Raw genomic sequence first — 18,218 nt, 5'->3', positions numbered from 1 at the left:
GAGAAAAAAGCATACTTGAGGATGGGAAATTTTTAATGATTGGGGTTGAATCAATGAACAGAAATAAGGATTTGGAGGAGACAGGCATGTGGATGCTGATGAAGAGAAAGGTGGAAATGTGGAAGGAGCAGAAGGAGAGCAGAATGGAGAAGGGGGTCATATACTGGTTCAAATGAAAGAGAAAGGTAGGCAGATGTGAGAAATGGGGCATCAGATTGGGAACAGAAATGTAGGCTAGTGGAAGAGACTCTCAGGGTGAAGAGAGAGGGGACATGGCTCTGCGGACAAAAAGGAGAACCAGAATGAGAGATCTAATAGAGATAAGAATTGGTCAAGGAGAAGCAGGAGGTAGAATCAGGGTAGTTTCCCAACCCACACCCTCATTTGGCAAGAAAGGATGTCTCTGACTCTGGACTTTGTGGCTCCAGCCTTCTGTCAGTCTGCAGGAATCTGGCTATGGTGGAGCATGATAATGTGAGAAAAAAGAATGTATACATGTATGGGTAACTGGGTCACCATGCAGTACAGTGGAAAAAAAATAAAAATGAAATACATAAACCTGTGGCAGTTCCACTCCCCAGAACGGGTGTATACCTCCCCACTCCTTATGTGGGCTGTGCATCCTGACTGTCCCCAAAGAAAACAGTATGAAGTGGGGACGGGGGTAACTACAGTGGAGAAGCCTCACAAACAATACCTCATTCAGGAGATCAAGGTCAACTTCATTAGTCATAAATCATGTTGACAGCATCACAAGAATACCACAAGGTTGAAGTCAAGGTGTGGACTGGGCTGCCTTCCCTTCTGGAACCTTTGAAGAAAACTATCCTTCCAAACGCATTCAGATTTTTGGTGAAATTCAGTTCCTTGCAGTTGCAAAACAGGGGCCCCATCTCCCTGCCAGCCTCCAGGACTCCTGGAGGGAAGTCACAATATTTGCCATGTGGCCCCCTTTATCTCCAAGTCCTTGGGGGCTCCTAGACTCCCTTTCATGCTTCAAATCTTTGACTTCTTATGTCTCTGACCTCCTACTGAGATCTAAATGAATATCCTGTGATTAGGTCCAGCTCATTCAGATAATCTTTCTTAAAGTCACCTGAGCCATATAACATAACTTCATCATAGGAGTAAAATCTATCAGATTCACAGTCCCAGAAAATATGCAAGGCATATAGACCATGAGGCAGGGCTCCTGAAAACTCACTTTAGAATTCTTCCTACTGTACTTCTGTTTACCTGTCACCTTTCCTGTAGACAAGTACAAAAGCTCAGGGGTTCTCCCACTCACCAGAACAGACATGTGGTCATGGTAGTAGCTACATGTTAGAAAGATCACCATCAGTGCCTCTAAGACACAGTACAACCATCCTGCTAAGGTTGATTGCTGCAGAAAGATAATGAAGTACTATTCAGATAGTAAGAGATAATAGATAAAATGCTGTTAATGATGACAGCAGGACACTGCCTAGCACATGTAAATGACTCAATAAATGGTAACCGTTATTGCTGTTACTACTGTGATTAATCAGATCCCATTAGCTCTCTAGTTACTCCTTCCATGCTGATCTAGAAAAAGTCAAAATACTAAAATTTTCAAGTGAACAGCACAACTTTAAAGAGTTGTGAAATGACATTCTAATAATTTTGGTACTTTAGGATTCCTTATTGGCAATTTGAGTTCAGTATGATATTTGATCTTCCTAAGTTATTAAACACAGCTTGATACTACTAACACCATTTTTGTCTACTTCTTTAAATAGCCATTCAGCATATAAGTATTATTAAACAAAAATATAGAAACATTAAAAGTATAAGAAGATATGTCTACTTCTTTCTCGATTATACCTAATAAGGCCAATTTCATTTTAATAAAACAAGATATATCACATTAACTTAACATTGTCCATTTGAATTTTAGTGAGTGTTGTAGTTTTATTTACATTTAAATTGTAAATTTTGGTTGTTTTTTTCAATTTAATTTTGCCTTAGATCATTGCTCTATGAGGACTTTCTGGCTAATGTGCATGGGTTGGTAAGAATAAAAGAACACATCCACCCACGTCAGTGCTCAGGCAACTGCTGTGTAAAAAGGGGAAGTGAGCTCCTGCTTGTGTGCTGGATACAGTAACACATTAAAACTACAGGTTCATTCCAGCATCATTCACAATAGCCAACAAACAACCTGAGTGTTGACAAATGAATGGACAAAGAAAATGTGGTGTATATATATCCAATGAAATATGATTCCAGCCATGAAAAAGAAGGAAATCTTGCCATTTATAACAGCATGGATGGACCTTGAGGACATTATGCTAAGTGAAATATGTCAGACAGGAGTTCCCATCATGGCTCAGCGAAAACAAATCTGACTAGCATCCATGAGGATACAGGTTCTATCCCTGGCCATGTTCAGTGGGTGAAGGATCTGGGGTGGCTGCAAGCTGTGGTGTAGGTCACAGACATGGCTTGGATCTGGTGTTGCTGTAGCTGTGATGCAGGCTGGCAGCTACAGCTCCAATTCAACCCCTAGCCTGGGAACCTCCATATGCTGTGGGTGCAACCCTAAAAAGAAAGAAAAGAAAGAAAAGAAAAGAAAAGAAAAGAAAAGAAAAGAAAAGAAAAGAAAAGGAAAGAAAAGAAAAGAAAAAGGCAGACATTAAAAGACAAGTACTGTGTGATATCACTTGTATGTGGAATCTAAAAAAATCCAACTCAAAGAATCAGAGAGTAGATTGGTGGTTACCTGTAGGGGGTGGCAGTGAGAGAAATGGGAAGATGTTGATTGAAGAGTACAAGCTTCCAGTTATAAGATGAATTAGTTCTGGAGTTCTAATGTACAGCCTAGTGTGTGAACAGAATTTATATCTTCTTGAGGTACTGACCTTTTTATCAATCTACAATGTCCTTCTTTATCTCACGTTACAATTTTTTTACTAGGTCTATATTTCTGATAATTAGCATAACCACCTCAGTTTTCTTTAAGTTACTCTTTTCAATGAATATCTTTTTCCAATCTTTCACTTTCATTTGTGGCTCTGAATCTGAGTCACTTATAGACAGTTTATGGTCAAATCATGGTTGTTTGTTTTCAAAAACCCATTCTGCCAACCTCTGCCTTTTAATTGAATATCTTAATTCATTTACATTTAAAGTAATTATAGCTAAAGAAAGACTTAACTTCTATCATTTTATTACTCATTTTCTATGTCTTTCATATATTTTTGTTTCTCAATTCCCCATTACTTCCTTCTTTTGTGTCTAATTGATTTTTCTCATACACTGTTTTCATTCTCCTCATTTATTTATGTGTGTGTATATATATATACTATTTATATATATTAGCAATAGGTAGATAGAGTTTTATTGATAAAATATCTGCACCATGGGCAATATAGCACATAGTGTCTGAAATAAAGCCTGGATTTGATTCAGGGCAACAAAGAACTTTCAACTTAATCTGGCAAGAAAGAAATAATGCAAAGTTTCATCTCCCTAAGTCATTTGAAAGCTGTTCTTTAACTAAAAATGTTTAATTTTGTCAAAGCAAAAGAGAGAGGCCTTTTAGCACAGTGATTCAACAATGTGGTTTGGCTTCAAACAGTCCTTGGTTCAAGCTTTATTTTGCTAGTTACCTTATTTTTTGAAGTCACATAAAAGTGACATAAAAGGGAGACAATAAGGACATATGTTATGAGTCTGTTGTGTGTTTCATGTGAGAAAGGCTTACAAATTACTGAGTACATAAATATCAGTTGCCTTCAAATGAAAGATCATATAACAATGAACATGATTTGTGTTTAATAGAAATTCATATATAAGACTAAGACAGCCAGGACAGATATTTCAGTCTAATCAGGTCATCGAGGAATGCTTCCTGTAGGATGCTGCATTTTAGCCTGGAGAAGCAGGTGAATGGAGAAATAGAAGGACATGAGGTGGTTGAACTGTAAGATGTGATCAGAAATCTTGGGAATTCCCATCATGGTGCAGCATAAATGAATATGATTAGGAACCATGAGGTTGAGGGTTCCATCTCTGGCCTCTTTCAGTGGGTTAAGATCTGGCATTGCTGTGAGCTGTGTTGTAGGTCACAGATGCAGCTTGCATCCAGTGTTGCTGTGGCTGTGGAGTAGGCCAGCTGCTATAGCTCTGATTAGACCCCTAGCCTGGGAACCTCCATATGCCATGGGTTCCACTCTAAAATGACAAAAGATGAAAAAAAAAATTCACTAAGTGACAGGCAATGAGCAATGTGTATGTGGAAGCAATACCCTGATGTGTGGGTTCTGTTTGCTTTCATCTATTAAAGAGTGAAACGTCTGAAGCTGGTGTCTTTCCCCAGGGGTGGTAGCAGGGAATGGTAAACCAATATCTGAGCAGTAGACTTGGGTTTGGCTAATAAAGGAAGGGTGAACTATGTTAGGTTCCAAGGTTATGACCCTTCCTTTTGTGCGGGGAGCTGAGAAGATGCAGGGACTCAAAAAAAGGACCTTGCCTGATGGCAGAAAAACCTGAAGGCAGGTTCCTAACCAAGAAAGGGAGCTCACCTGAATGGTACAAGCCAAAGGTGGGCTTCTGGTCAGGATAAAAAGCCACCTGCATGTTACAAGCCAAGGGCAGGCCTCAGGTTACACAGCTCTCATTTTGATGTTGATGGGGAAGAATTGGGGCTTTCCTGGGAAAATAATTTCCATGTTTGTGCTGGAGAGTGTGGATTGTTTCTCTGGTTACCTAGTCTTTCCTGTTGTTTTATTATTCAGTTTTCCTCAGTCTTTCCTGATTATTTACTTATTATTCCTATTTTCCATTCTTATTTTCCTGTGGTGATTTGTGATTTAACAAAGTTACAACAATAATATAATAAGAATTTCATCCTGAAGGACTGTCCCCTGTTTTAACCCAACTTAGTTAAAACATAGTGTTTATCTATTAACTGGTTATATATAAACTTTAGAGTTAGGATCTTAATGAGGTTCATAAAAGTTAGACATATATTATCCAAAAAACCTAGCTGTGAGTTTTGTCTTTGATTTTAAAAGCTTTTAAGTGATGGCTAGTTTAGTTAAATTGGTTTATATTTGCTTCTGCTATCTCCCTGCCATAATGCTTTGAAGATAAGCACCAGTCTACAAACAAGGTTTGTGAATGCCAAATTCTTGTGTCTATGGCCTCTTCAAAGTACTCACTAACTTGAGTTAAGATAGAGATCTTCAAACAGGATGCATAGCTGCTACACCATGTAATAGTTAACCAATGTACTTTTAACACTGTGATGTAATCTGTAGTGAACAACTTTCTATATAATCAACCACTGTTGCCAATAAAGTTTGAGCAGTCAAGCACCCTGAAAGAAGGGACAAAGAGGCTCTCTCCGTAATTGTACATTCACTGACACTGCATCCCTCTCCTATAGGGAAAAAGTGTACACTCCCTGGCCGCCGGAGCTCGCCTTGGGAAACACGTTTGTTAGAGGATAGAGGCATAAGGCCACAGCTACTAAACTAGAATTTGTATCTGAACTTGGGGCAATGGGGCAGAAGATACCTAACATGTTGCAGGAGGGGGGATCTCTGGGAGTGGCTATCCTTTGGAGAAATGGAGAGATTCAGGGGAGGCCAAGTGAAATCATTATAGGTTCAACAGGGAAATTGGACCCAGATGTCCCTGCCTTGTACTCCAGCCTCAGGACTACATGAAACATCTCCCAGGTAAGTCCTCACAGGGGTTTGAAGAGCCAGGTCTGGAACATTATTGTCCCTCTTGGACACCTATGTCAGATGAGGCAGAAGTTGCACTACACCCAGAAGTTCAAAAAAAGGGATGTGGGGCCACCTGGGAGGGAGAAGACTTGTAATTCCTCTGAATCTGTGGAGAAAGTCCTGCACATAGATAATGGGTGCTTGTGTGCATACTCTGCCCTTCACCTAATACCAGGGACTTAGTGACACAGTAGTCTAGGATGGTCCCATGAGGAAAGCAGGATCTGCGGTATCTACACCTGGCAGAGGACCACAAGAATCCAAGGAAGGGGCATCAGTTTTGAGAAGCACTAGAAGATTGTCTGCAGTTAATCAGGTGCCTTTGCTCTATGCTGTCTCTTGGCTCAATTTTGTCTTCTTTTTTGACTAATCATCTCATGGAGCATAAAGAAGGGAAGAGTGGAATAAATACATGAAGCAGGACATCCATGTTCTTCCCAGGTAAGAAATCAGCTTTGAGAATGAATGCCTGATGAGAAGATGTGAATCTCTGATATCAGAGAATTGGTCATCACTGAAGGCTAAATAAGAGAGCTAACTTATGTTCATGCCAAAGGTGAAGGTTTTCAATCTCTACTCCAAAGGTGAATCTTCCTTTACCTTTTGCTTTTGAGTCACCCTCTGCTGACCTCAGGATTTGTATTATCAGCTGATGAATAGGGAGAATTGGGAGAGAATTTTCTCACCCAAGTTCACTTCCTCTTTCTCAGTTTCTGGGCCAGAGAGCAGATCCGAGCCACAGTTGTGACCTATGCCACAGCATCAGCAGCACTGGATCTTAATCCACTGCACAAGGTCAGGGACCAAAGCTTCATCCCAGTGCTCCAGAGAGGCCTGCTGATCCTGTTTTGACACAGTGGGAATGCCTACATGCAATTTGATACTCTTTAAATGGCTTTCTTGCTTCCTTCATAAATGATTTGGAAAGAAGCATCTTGATTTTAAAAGATGATTACTCATCAACCATAAGTTAGATAACTTATCTCATGATTATATAGATGTGGGTTAGTCACTGACAATCCTTAATCAGAAGGAGACCTGAACCTGCTTCGCAGACTGCCTCTGTGGTTCCTGTGATCATCAGCCATAGAGCAGGAAAGAGAAAAAGGAAATCAAACTCTCAACCCCCTTATCCCTCTTTCTTCCTCTCTCCCTTTCTCTCTTCCTCTCTCCCTTTCTCACCAACACTGCCCCGTATCTGTTTTCTATACATCATTATCTCAAAGATTTTAATAGAACAAATGAAAGTGCACAATTGGCTCTGATTTTTTCCATGTTCAAGAGGAAAAATATTTCAGTAGATACTCTATTAATACCTATTCAGTGTAAGGACAAGATGGAAAAAGTCCATGTCCTTCATAATGTAAGAACCATCAACTGACAGTATTGTTTATCTGTAGGAATATACACGTCCATGGGGATGTCCAATGTAATAAGACTCTCTGAATTCATCCTCTTGGGACTCTCCTTTCACCCAGAGGACCAGAAACCACTCTTTGTCCTCTTTCTTATCATGTACCTGGTCACCTTGATGGGAAATCTACTCATCGTCTTGGCTATCCGCTCTGATCCTCAACTCCAAAATCCCATGTATTTTTTCCTAAGCATCTTGTCCTTTGCTGATATTTGCTACACAACAGTCACAGTCTCCAAGATGTCAATGAACTTCTTATCAGAGACAAAGACCATTTTCTACACTGAATGTCTGACACAGCTATCTCTGGCAGCTATGACCATTGACCACTATGTAGCCATTTGTAACCCTTTCCGCTATGTCACTGTTATGAACCACAGACGCTGTGTGCTGCTATTGGCTGCCTTCACAGCTTTCTCGTACCTTCACTCCCTCCTACATGTCCTCCTGGTGAGTAGGCTCACTTTCTGTGCATCAAATGTTATCCATCACTTCTTCTGTGATGTCAACCCCGTTCTGAAGCTGGCCTGATCTTCTACATCTGTCAAAAGAGTTGTTGCCATGACAGAAGGTCTGGCATCTGTGATGGCCCCGTTTGGCTGCATTGTCATCTCTTACCTGAGAATCCTCATTGCTGTCCTCAAAATCCCCTCAACTTCTGGAAAACACAAACCTTCTCCACCTGCAGCTCCCATCTCACTGTGGCAACTCTGTTGTATGGGAGTATTAGTTTTGTCTATTTCCAGCCATTGTCCAGCTACTCTGTCAAGGACCGAATAGCAACAGTCATCTACACTTGCTGACATCAATGCTGAACCCGTTTATCTACAGTTTAAGAAATAAGGACATGAAACGGGGCTTGGAGAAACTGATAAGCAGGATTACATCCCTTATGGATAGGTTTTCTACTGCAAAAGCCAAAAAAATAATCGTGGACAAATTGTGGGGATGGAAGTGGGGTGTATTCACACATGCACACTCCTGCACACACACAGCCTCTGAGGCAAGTCTTCCATGGAGAAATATTCTTTCATCAACTGGAACCCACACCCTGTCATTTTGCACCCCTTGGTCTCTGTTATGCTGCAGTTGGACAGTTATAACCATGTTTTGATTCATATGCTGCAATGACATACTCACCCCATAATACCTCTCCTTTCTAGAAAATCATATTCCCTTTACTCTTTCCATATTTATTCAGAACCTCCCATATTTCCATCTATTTTTAACTCCAGCCAAATTTGGTCACTTAAATTTTTGTATACATCTGTGTAGAAATCTATATGCATGCAAAGATACTTATGCATACATAAACATTCTGTTCTAGTTAAATTTCTAGAAGTTTTTGCAGGTGTGGGTATGTGTGTGTGACCTCCAAATCAAACCAGATGCTTCCCAATTTCAGCATGTGTGTTCCCCAGGCATGTGGTGATGGAACCAATGTCCCTTTATAAAAATACTTCCAGTATGGATATCCTATGGCTATCCTGGGCTATGGGGTCATTAGATTTGCAACAAAGAAATCACTTAATTGACTGTTATTTAGCCAGCTCTGTGCCTTTACACATGTTTTGGTCTCTACTCTTCCTCACCTCCATGTGCTCAGAGTGAATTCATCACTTGACTCTTTCTGGGACTCCTTGACTGTGTGTTCTTTTCTCTTAGAGATGCCTGTTTTTCCGTATCTTTTCATCTGTTGATTTCTTTTCAGAATTAAGGAAGGTTTATTTATTCTGTTTAATCAGAAATGCTTCCTATGGCCACTGGAGGCAGAGTCAAGGAAAAAAAGGATATACTTCAATTTTAAAAAAATCAATGGATGTAAGTTAATAGTATGAAGCTTTTGGTTTAAAATGTCTGATATGAAAGACACTTTCAGTTGAGGTAAAGAATGAATTATACAGAAAAACATTCAGAATCAGCTAAAGACAAATACCATAGTTTTCACTTATGTGTGGAAACAAATGAATAAATGTAACAAAATAGAAACAAAACAAACCAGTGGTTGCTACAGGCAAGGGGATGTTGTGAGAGGTGGGGGTGTGGATATGGGCAAAATAGGTGAAGGGGATTAAGAGGTGCAAATTCCTAGTTATAAAAGTAAATCACAGGACTTAATGTACAGCACAGGGAATATAGTCAGTAACACTGTAATAACTTTGTATGGTATGTAATCTATAAAAATATCAACTCACTAGGTTGTACACCTAAAACTAATATAATGCAACTATACCTCAATAAAATAAGAGCAGCAGTCAGATGAATTATGTTGTACTGTGTGGTGAAAAACAGCAGTTTGCATGATTCTCTCTTCTGGTATTTTTATTTTAGTAGATAGAAATATCTAATTAAACAAATTAATCTTTCATGGTATTTTAGGCAAGTACTTAATGGAGATACTTGAAGTTTTAAATGATAGAATAGGAATCTTTAAATCACTTTGATTTTGCCTCAGTCAGCCCTAACCTAGGGTAGGGCAGAGTGTGGGTAAGAATTTATTACTCAGTTTTATTCCTTTATTACATGTGTAGCATGTAAGTTTTAACTTTAATGACATTTCTCAACAATTGATAATAACTTCTTGCATTGCTGCAGTGAGAAAACTTGTGCCTTCCTCTGGGATTAATGAAGAAGGATGAATAAAGATAGATTACGATGGCTGCTATGGATGTAGGTACAAGAAGCATTGGTACATATAACAAGTGAATTTTCAGTCACCATAGAACTCAAATCCTGGGCAAGCAAAATTGTAACTTTGTTTCCGTACCTTCGTTTCAATATTTATTTTAATTTAATTATTATTTTAGCTTTTTAGGGCCACTCCTGCAGTATATGGAAGTTCCCAGACTAGGGGTCAAATTGGGGCTGCAGCTGCTGACCTACACCACACAGCAACCCAGGATCTAAACCATATCTGCAATTTACACCACATATGGCAATGCTGGATCCCTGACCCACCGAGTGAGGCCAGGGATGGAACCCACATCCTCATGGATACTAGTCAGATTTGTTTCCACTGCACCTCAACAGGAACCCCTAATTTTTTTTTGTAACTGTAACTCAATTCTGCCTTTTTAAACCCAATAACACAATTTCTCAGTGGATTTTGATTTGTAATTTAGCCCCATTCCTTCATTTCCCACTTCTCATGGCTATCATTGCTCCTTCCAAGTTCTGTTTCTAAATGCTCAGGGATTATGCACCTTTCTCCACACATATCCAAAGAGAAAGCAGTTATTTTATCAGACTGGTCTATCTTTTGGTCCCACACAAGAATCTGACATGTGACCTTGTTCTATTCATTTGTCACCATGCATGACAGCTAGGGCTTGCTTTTGAGAATGGAGACTGGTTCTCATTACTCTTTATACTGTGTGATGATGATCCAATGGAGATGCCATTCATTCTTAGCCACCATGCAGTGGGTCTTCCCATGTCCCTTTGATGTTCCTCTCTCTACTCCCTACCAGCCTGGCTTTTGTTCTCTCATCCATTCTTTAATTTGAATGAGCCACTCTAGACTCACGTTATGACCATCATCAAAAAGTCTACAAATAATAAATGCTGCAGAAGGTGTGGAGAAAAAGGAACCCTTCTGTACTGTTGATGGGAATGTAAAGCAGTGCAACCACTATGGAGGACAGTATGGAGGTTCCTCAAAAAACTGAATATAGAAATACCATATAGCACTGGGAACTATATCTAGTTACTTGTGATGTAGCATGATGGAGGATGATGTAAGAAAAAGACTTTACACCTGTATGTGTGACTGGGTCACTTTGCCTTGCAGTAGAAAACTTACAGAACACTGTAAATCAACTATAATGGAAAAAATAAAAGCCATTAAAAAACAGAACTACCATATGACCCAACAATCCCACTCCTGGGCACATATCCAGGAAAAAAAAAAAAAAAAAAACCTCTATTTGAAGAGATAGTCATCCCAATGTTCACTGCAGTATTATTTACAAGAGCCAAGACATGGAAGCAATGCAAATGTCCATCAACAGAAGAATGGATAAGGAAAATGTGGTACATATCTACAGTGGAATACTACTCAGCCATAAAAAAGAATGAAATAATGCCATTGGCAGCAACATGGATGGACCTAGAGATTATCATACTGAGTGAATTAAGTCTGAAAAGAAGACAAATATCATACGATATCATTTATGTGTGGAATCCAATAAAACATAATACAAAATAACTTATTTAAAAAACAGAAACTGAAGAGTTCTCATTGAGGCTCAGTGGAAACAAATCTGACTAATATCCATGAGGATGCCAGTATGATCCCTGACCCCTTGCAGTGGGTTAAGGATCTGGCACTGCAGTGGGCTGTGGTATAGGTCACAGACATGGCTCGGATCTGACATAGCTGTGGCTGTGGTCTAGGCGGGCAGCTACAGCTCTGATTTGACCCCTAGCCTGGAAACCTCCATATGCCACTGGTGCGTCCCTAAATAAACAAACAAACAAACAAAAACAAACTCAGATATTTCAAAACCAATCTTAAGCTCACCATAAGTGAAACCACTGGGAGGAGGGAAGAACTGGGAGAGAGGAAGTAACATATACAGACTATTACATAAACTAGATGATTAACCAGAACCTTCTGCATAGCACACGACAGTTTAATCAATAGTTTGTGATCACCTATACAGAAAAAAAATAATGGATATATGTATTTTTATGACTGATTCACTTTGCTGCACAACAGAAGCTAATACAACATTGTAAGTCAACTATAATCAAGTAATTAAAAAAAAAGAGAAAACCTTTGGATTGCCTCAAGGAAAGTACTGAGGACAACATCCAGTACTCTGGATACAAATAAACACCATCATTTTCTTTTATTCTTTTTCCTTTGGCTTTTTTAGGGGCACACCCACAGCATATGAAAGTTCCCAGGCTAAGGGTCAAATCAGAGCTATAGTTGCCAGCCTATACCACAGCCACAGCAAAGCCAGATCCCAGCCACTTCTGTGACCTATACCACTGCTCATAGCAAGCTGGATCCTTAACCCACTGAGTGAGGCCAGCGACTGAACCTGTGTCTTCATGAATGATAGTCAGATTCATTTCTTCTGAGCCATGATGGGAACTACTTTTTTTTAATTTTTAGAATGAATTTTGTCCCCTTCAAAATTCATAAATTGAAATCCTAATCCCTAGCATCTCAGAATGTGACTTATTTGCAGAGAAGTTCTTTAAAGAGGTAATTAAGGTAAAATGATGTCATTAGAGTGGGCTCAAATACTATATGACTGGTGCCTTTACAAAAGGGAAAGATTAGGACCCAGACACACACCAAGAGAATACCAAGTAAAACAAAGGGAGAAGATGGCAAGCCAAACAGGGAGGCCTCAAAAAAAAACCCAAACCTGTCAACATGTTGGTTTCAGAATTTTAGCATCCAGAATTGTGAGAAAATAAATTATGGTGGCTTAAGACACTCAGTCTGTGGTACTATGTTACAGCAGCCCCAGCAAACTAAAACGGCTTTTTTTTTTTTTTTTGGTCTTTTTAGGGCCTCAGCCAAGGCATATGGAAATTCAGCCTAGGGGTCAAATCAGAGCTGTAGCTGCCAGCCTGCACACCACAGGCACAGCAACCTCAGATCCAAAACATGTCAGTGACCTACACCATAGCTCATGGCAACACTGGATCCTTAACCCACTGAGCGGAGCCAAGGATCAAACACAGTCCTCACGGATATTAGTTGGTTTTGCCACCACTGAGCTACCATGGAAACTCCCAAGACAACATTTTTGATAATTTTGCTGGTGATAACTGAAAAGTAAATGGTACGTAAGGTCTCAACTTTTTAATCCACAACAAAGTCTTCCCACATGTCTTCCAAGCTGGCTAGAAAATTAGTTTTTTAAACATGAACATCTCTGATTTCTGGATTATCCAGGAGAATATAACTGGGAAATTTCCATAACCTCTAGCTTGTCTGAGAATAAGACCTAGAACTCAACTAGCAAGAGATTGGGGTGAAAAAGTCAACATGAAAGCAAAATGACAAGGGAACCCTGATTTAAACTGAAGCCTTAAGGACATAAAGAATTACTATAACCTAAAGACATCTGGTGATGTCCCTGCCATAATCCCCATAAATTATGTGGGAAATATGAGAGAGCCTTCTTCTGGTCAAGCTTGAACTTTGCCATTTTTCCTTGGGCAGCCTTTTCCTTAGAAACCTGAGTGGGATGCAATTTTTCCTGAGTTCTTCGGCCATAATGCCCTCTCTTAAATTCCATCATCTGGTGAGCTAGAATATACTTTTTTAATCATTTCTTTGTATATAAATTTAAAGATGCTAGCTGATGTACATGCCGTAGATTATCACGGTCAAGGGAAGGGAACTAGTACAAATCAACCACCTCCAGTTCTGACTGATGGGATTTTATGAACTCCTTTCAGAGATGAGGAAACCACTCTTTCTCTTCTGGCCACAGGCACTTTAGGGTCAGCTGACCTTGGTGCAGCCATAAAAGTCCAAGAACCACATCACAAATAATCAATCTCGAAAGTGGTACAGAAATGACATCAAGAAACCCCAATCACAATGATATGAATGCCTTAAGGGGGTGGACCCCAAGTTCCTGAGGAACATGCACTGTGCCAAGAAGCACAATGAGAAGGGCCTAAAGAAGATGAAGGACAACAATGGCCAAGGCCATGAGTGCATGTGCTGAAGCTATACATGCTATTATAAAACCCAAGGAGGTCAAGTCCAACATCCCTTAGGGTGGCAGCCACAAGCTCAGTCGACTTGCCTACATTGTTCACCCCAAGCTTGGGAAATGTGCTCATGCCCTCATGGCCCAGGGTCTCAGGCTCTTCCTGCAAAAGTCCCAGGCCAAGGCTCAGACCAAGGCCAAGGCTGCAGCTGGAGGTCCAGCTGTAGGGTCAGCTCTGGCTCTGGCTCCAGAGCTCCAAATGTGCCCAATCCTCAATAAAGTTTCCACATTAGAGGCATTTATCTGCCAATGTGAGGACAGAAGCATTTGTGTGATCCCTGGGCTGCTGTCTATATGGGTCTGTTGTCCTCCTGTGCTATTTGTACAAATAAACCTGTGGCAGGAAAAATTAAAAAAAAAGCAAATATGAGGAAACTGAAGTTAAAAGAGGCGAAGTGACTTGTCCAACTCATGAGCAGGTAAGTAGTAAGCAGGACTCAAACTCAGAGTTGATCAATGTGAAGTCCCAATTGCAAAGCCAAACACTAGGGGGAGAAGTGGGCACTGTCTGAGGTCATGCCTGAACCTGCATGAGGATTTCACTGAGGACAACCATGGCCTTCCCCAGAGCCTTTATTTGGCTTCCATTATGGAAGAGTTTTCAATCAGATGAGCCAACGTTGTGATCAGATCAACACTTTGGCCCTCGAGAAACAGCATGTTTTTCTGACTAGACAGAGGGATGGGGGTGCCTGGGTGGTCTGTTTCTCTGACCAAAGTCTTTGTTGGGTTCATTTGTGACCCATGGTTACACTGAGACTGACTTGTGGTAAGAGAGTCCAGGCTTGATTCCCAATCAACCATGCACAAAGAGGAGCCAAATTTTACCTCTAGACTCTATTTGATTAGGCTGTAAGGAGCTGCCCTGAGTGGTTAATTAGCATCAAAGGAAAGGAGCCTGGAGGTTCACCTGCAAGATCTCCCTTGAGCTTTGTTAAAAAGCAAAGATGGGACCTCATCCCTCTGAGGGAGCTTCTGCAGCGACAGTGGCTCAGAAACTTTCCTGACACATCATTATGAGTGAGATGTCCTGGTTTTCCTCCTGTGCTGCTCTCAAGGGGCCACATTCTGATTTAATTCTAGAAAGATGAAAGAGGATACCATAAGTCTGAGGATTTGCCTCCTCTCATCTGAGACCATTCCTCAAGGGCAGAACTGAAGGAAGCTACTGAATAACATTTTAGAGGGAGAAGCTTTTAAAAATTATTTTTATTGTTTCCATTATAGCTGGTTTACAGTGTTCTGTTAATTTTCTACTGTACACCAAAATGACCCAGTCACACATACACATATACATTCTTTTTCTCACATTATCCTCCATCATGCTCCATCATAAGTGACTAGATACAGTTCCCAGTGCTATACAGCAGGAACTCATTGCTTATCCATTCCAAAGGCAATACTTTGCATCTCTTACTCCCTGATTCCCAGTCCATCCTACTCGAGGGAGGGGATATTTAAAGCAGTTCTACCCAGGGCCCTTTTCCCTTGTCATTCCCTGGATAACATTATCCTTGATGCATACAATTCAGTTCCCCTATTCCTTTAGGTCTCTTAATGGAAAACCTTTGTGATAGTATCTACTTTATCAAAAGCAACAGTTCTAGGCATCTTCTGTGCATTTAGCATCACCTGGGGAATTTTAAAACAATCTTGAAGCCCAGGACTACATCCCACACCAACTAAATCAGAATCTCTGAGATGCCACCCTGGTATCTGTAATTTTAAGGCTCAAAGGATATTCCAATCGCCAGCCAAGTTTAAGAACCACTGATCTCTTTAGAGGACCCCAGTTGTCTTGAAATTTGTTAGAGCCAATATGGTGATTCTAGGGTTCAGCAAATTAATATACCTCTATCCTAGGTATGTTTTCATATATCATAAGAGGTTTTTTTCAAAGTTTTTAATGTGTCATTGTTTGATGCTGTGGAATTCCCTTGTGGCTCAGCAGGTTAAGGATCTGCACAGGTTTGATCCTGGCCTGGAAATGTCCACACATTGCAGGTGTGACCAAAGAGAGAAAAAAAAAAAATTGATGCCGAGGGACAACATAAAGAAGGGACTCTATTAAAAATATTTTATTTCTATGTTTCTGATCTTTCATTCTATTTTACAATTTTTATTTCCTAAGGACTCTGATAACACATGAATACAGTCAAATTCTAAGATTCAAACTGAAAGTCCCTTCTGACTCCCACCCACAAATCTCTCACATGTAGAAATATATTTTCACGTCAGCACATTTAAAGATTCCTAGCATTGTAATCACACTACATAAATATATTATCTTGCAACATGAATTTTCATCTAACGAGATGTCTTGGGGATGAATCAGTTCCAGGTCACTACTATATACAATCTACGCTATTATTTTTAACTGTTGCGTAGTATTTTTTTTGTTTTAGGTCCCCATCCATGGCATATGGAAGTTCCCAGGGTAGGAGTCAAATCAGAGATGTAGCTGCCTGTCTACACCACAGCTACAGCAACATGGGATCTGAGCTGCATTTGTGACCTACACTACAGCTCATGGCAAGGCCAAATCCTCAACCCACTGAGCATGGCCAGAGATCGAACCCACGTCCTTATGGACACTAGTCGGTTTTGATATCTCTGAGCCAAAACAGGAACTGCCTCTACAGTATTTTAATAACATTTTATAATATGAAGCTACTACCATTTAGTTAACCATTTCTCTATTCTTGGACATTAGAGAGATTCTATTTTTTCTTGTCTCTATTATAATTAATATTTCTATGAACATCTCTGCATATATATTGTTCAAATGTACCTTATGCCTTCTATATATAAAAGGGTTCATATAAAACTGCAGGGGGTGGGAATTTTTTATATGGAATATTTGATAAATACCACTGTACCTGCCACAACTGGAATGTTTATCATTTTCTTATTGAGTTATTAGGACTCTTTGTATTGTGCAGATACTATATGCATTATATTGAATGGATATATTATATAGATCAATATTTTCTCCAAGTCTTTTAATTCTCTTTTAACTATATCATGGAATCATTTACCACATGTTTTCAATTTTAGGTGGTCTGATCTATCAGTCTTTTCCTTTAGAGTTTCAGAGTTTATATTTTGTTGTGGAAGGGTTGATCCATCCCAAAATTATAAAAAATATCCTATATTATCCTGCTACAATTTTATATATTTTTGCCTTAGCTCTTCAAATTCATCTGGAATTTATTTTTTATATGTGGCATGCAGTAGAGATCTAAAAATATTTTCTTCCAACTGAATGTCACCCCACAATTTTCTTTTCCACCAGATGCTAAAAGGCTAAATCGGAGTTCCCATTGTGGCTCACAGGATTAAGAACCCAACTAGTATCTATGAGCATGCCAGTTCCAACCCTGGCCTCGATCAGTGGATTAAGGATCTGGCGTTTCCACAAGCTGTGGCATAGGTCACAGACATAACTCACATCTGGTGTTGCTGTGGCTGTGACATAGGCCAGCAGCTGCAGCTTATATTCAACCCCTGGCCTGGGAACTTACATATGCCTTGGGTGCAGCCCTAAAAACGAAGTAACCAACAAAACAAAACAAAACAAAAAAGGCTAAATGGCAAAAAAAAAGGCTAAATTTCTTTTTATGTAGGTTTTCTTCTGGATTCCAGTCTCATTCAAGTTAACAGATAATTACTGATTTCCCTACTAGGTGTTACATGGGATTTTCAGCACTGGAGATACACATATTAACAGGACACAGTCACTGCCCTCAAAAGGCCTCACAGTCTTGTGGAAAGTTTCCATCCACCAGGTGGGACAGAGACAACTACAACACAATGTGATACCAAGGGAGAAAACTGCTGTATGAGGCTAGAGACAATATTTGCTTAGTTTATCTAAAACGTTCAGAAAAACATTACAAAGGAGATGGTATCTAAACTAAACCTTAAAAAATAAAGCATAAGTTTTTGAAACAGAAAGGAGCAAGTTTGAGAAGTACATTCCACTGGGAATGTATCCTTTTGAGCTGCCCATGGGATAGTCTAGAGGAGTACAGATGGATGTGCCTGCCTAGAGCTCAGGAAACAGCTCCTATTCCAGTACCTACAGTGCCTGTCACCATAGGAGCACGCATGGTTCTTAAGATGCATCACAGCGCCATCAACAGAGCTCAGTAGGATGGAGAAGGGAATGGAAACCAGCAAGAAGACGGATACTGAGGACATGGGGACATGTACACCATCATCATCATATCACTAACATTTGTTGAGGGATAACTATATGCCAGGAAAGACTCCCTGGGCTATATGATAGGTCCT

At 40.0% G+C, this 18,218-nt stretch overlaps 1 pseudogene; it reads left to right on the top strand.

The window, feature by feature from the left end:
* The first annotated feature begins 7,155 nt into the window (after nt 1-7,155).
* Nucleotides 7,156-17,741, top strand: LOC100158087 (annotated as a pseudogene).
* The last annotated feature ends 477 nt before the right edge of the window (nt 17,742-18,218 follow it).

Source organism: Sus scrofa, unplaced genomic scaffold (assembly GCF_000003025.6).
Source record: "Sus scrofa isolate TJ Tabasco breed Duroc unplaced genomic scaffold, Sscrofa11.1 Contig59, whole genome shotgun sequence".
NCBI lineage: Eukaryota > Metazoa > Chordata > Mammalia > Artiodactyla > Suidae > Sus > Sus scrofa.
The sequence above is the reverse complement of the archived record's forward strand: the minus strand, read 5'-3'. Positions and strand labels throughout refer to the sequence as shown.